The sequence below is a fragment of the Plectropomus leopardus genome, unplaced genomic scaffold, assembly GCF_008729295.1.
Source record: "Plectropomus leopardus isolate mb unplaced genomic scaffold, YSFRI_Pleo_2.0 unplaced_scaffold27517, whole genome shotgun sequence".
In the NCBI taxonomy this organism is placed as follows: Eukaryota; Metazoa; Chordata; class Actinopteri; order Perciformes; family Serranidae; genus Plectropomus; species Plectropomus leopardus.
Genome location: NW_024629954.1, coordinates 1 through 3,052, shown reverse-complemented (window position 1 = coordinate 3,052; position 3,052 = coordinate 1). Strand labels below are relative to the sequence as shown.

The window sequence follows — 3,052 nt, the reverse complement described above, 5'->3', positions numbered from 1 at the left end:
GTCTTTTAAAATTACAGCCGCAGGATGAATTTAGGATTGACAGAGGACGTATAGGGATGTTTGTGGCATTGATGATGTAGATAATTCTAATAATCATTTAATTATCAGTGGAACTAAACCTTACAAATGCAGTATATCAGTATATTTTTATAAATGTGTGGTCATTTCACAGCTCATTAAATGTGCCCAGCTGATTAGTATCAGCTTTTTTTAAAAAAAGGTTCTCGTTGACATTACGTTCTGTATCCTAACTTGTGCTGTTCTCACAGATTTCAGGTGAAGACTGACCGCTTCAAGTCCAAGTCTGAATCCAGCGCAAGCAACAGTGTCGTGCTGTAAAAGGTTATTATTATTGTCTTCCATGCTTTGGTTTGTTTTATTCATTTGGTCACAAAGAAAGCGTTGTCATTTCATGGATGTGCTGTGATTTTTGTTTTTATTCTGGTTTTAAAAATCTGGTTCAGTGTGGAGAGGGAATACTGTTCTGACCTGGTTTTGTGATCTCGACAGGATAATACACGAGTTCTGTTTGTAAGAGTCGCCCCTCTTCTTTACGTTCATTTCCTGATGGGCCTGTATCAAAAAGCGAGTGCAGTCCAGTTTCCTTTGACTTTTCTGATTTGATACATTGATCCTGGATCACCTGTGGCACCAGCTGACTCGATCCAGTGATGATTAATAATGAAAGAAATAAACTGTAATCCTACAATATTATTTCTGAAAACAAAGATGTTAGTAACTGACGCTTTTTTATTATCAGTTAATCTATCGATCATTGTCTAGATTTAGTTTTTTTGGTCTATAATGTTTTTGTTAACTCAAACAATTTAATAATCATCCAAATAGTATCTGGTTTTCTTTTCTTTTGATAATTAATCAGTCTGTTTTTTACAGTCTCCCTTTTTACCTAATATAGTGCTCCCGTCCACGTTGACATCGTGCAGAAATGTAGATTTATTTTATTGCATCAGCCATGGTGATCTAAAGTAGTGAGTGAGCCAGCTTCACGATGCCAGAAAGCTAGAATTAAACCCAAAGTTATCTTGCTAACATGTTAACCCGGCTTTTTGATGCATGCCTGTGTTGTGAACACACACAGTCAGGTTCGTTAGACACAACGGAGCGTCATTTGCTACTTTTTATTTCTTACTCAACAAGAAATAAATCCAAAAGGAACTACTGGACAAGGACCTTTAAAATTTGCTTTTATTATTGTTCTCATATCGGTGGAAACATTTCATGAAAACCGACCCTTAAGAACATAATGAAGTCACCGGCCCCTTTATGATCCTTGCTTTTAAGCGGCTCAGGGTGTCTTTGTTTAGACAGGACAGCAAATAATTTTAACTCCAATGTGTTAAATGTAACATACAGTGAAGCGACAGCGGTGATGTGCAGGCTATCAGTATGAAGATTGTTTCAGGTCAGCGAAAGGTCATCACAAATCTGCTCATCTCCTTAAATCTTATTTCAAATCTTACAGGACGCCATTTACTGGACTCGAGACAAAGTGTTTTTTTTTTTTTTTTCTCTGAAATTTTCTATCCTAATCCTGCTTGTATGTTTGTTTTGTGCACTAGGCGCAGTTGTGTAGCAGTTGAGTATTGCTGGTTAGCTGTTAAGGTGGCGTGTTGCTCTGCTGAGTGCTTGGATGTATCCAGTATTCTCCAGAATGCTCCTGTGACTACCAGTGGTACGGTTGCTGCAGTCTCGCCCTTTGTAAGATGAAGTGTTTTTTTTTTTTTTTTCTCCCCATAATGGTCATGGATGAAAATGTGAGTTTCATTAAAGATTCAGTGTTTTTGTCTACGATGGTCTCTTTTTTTTTCATTTCTCAGTTTTATTTCGGGGTTGTACATGTACATCTTCTTCATGGCAACAACATGCTTCAAAATCCAAAAAAAGCAGCACTGAAGGAAGTATTCAGATTATTAAAAAGAAAAGATTTTATTGACAACAACAGCAGCACAGTGCTCTCCACATACTCAAACACATCTTGGGTTAAAACAAACATGAAAAAAATTACTATAATTCAATTTTGACAATAATTGCAAAAAAATAGGGGGAAAATAAATTTAGAGACAAAAACTATGTTGTTTTTTGTATTCAGATCTTAATCTTCAGTAGAAGTACTAATACCTCACTGAATATACTCCTGGAAGTCCTGCATTCAAAACCCTCACTGACTAAAAGTATACAGGTATAATAAGCACAATGTACTTTCAAATATGACATGTAAAAGTAGTTATTGTGCAGCTCCCTCTGTGTTTCACTATTATATCTGATGTTTCTGGATTAATATTCCTGTTGCATTAGTATGTATGTTTAAGGTTTCTGTATTTTAACTCCTTTATACTGTTGGGTAGTTAAATCTGCAGCAATATATATTCTGTAAGATTATGTCTATAGCAAGGCTGTCCTGTAAGAGCCACACATTTCTACAGTTAGTTTTCAGCTTTGTGACAAAACATTTTCCAGCTGATCCAAGGGCTTTTAAATCATTTATTTAGCCCAAGAAGGAGATTTTTTTTTCAACACATTCAGGAGCACTTTATACTTCTGTTTACCACAATCGTTCCAAATCCACAATCCATGTCTCTACATGGATGCATGGTTTTCATGTGACAGGAAGGGGGTGAAAAACTCATCTTAAAAGTAACTAAAGATGCACACAAATGTAGTGGAGTAAAAAGTATAATATTTACATCCAAGATGTATTGCAGTAGTTAGAAAAAGAAGCACCACAAATCGAAATACTCAAAAGTACCTTAAATTTATACTCAGATCAGAATCAAGCTTAACTCAAAGCAGGTTTTCACATACAAGGAATTAGCTGTAGAGTATTGGTGCATAACATACACATATGAATAGAAAACTAATTTAACAGTAAAGACAAGTATTTCAAATATAAAGATGTAAACCAGGAATAGTAGAAAACTACAATAAGCATGAAAGAATACATACATACAGAATACATAAATATATATTCAATATCTATCTATCTATCTATCTATCTATCTATCTATCTATCTATCTATCTATCTATCTATTT

At 34.9% G+C, this 3,052-nt stretch overlaps 1 long non-coding RNA gene across 1 annotated transcript; it reads left to right on the top strand.

Annotated features, from left to right (window-relative positions):
- Positions 1-9: 9 nt before the first annotated feature.
- Positions 10-1,809, top strand: LOC121937808. Its single transcript, XR_006105202.1, has 2 exons — positions 10-342; positions 1,581-1,809. It is a non-coding gene; the product is annotated as an uncharacterized LOC121937808 (long non-coding RNA).
- Positions 1,810-3,052: the final 1,243 nt, after the last annotated feature.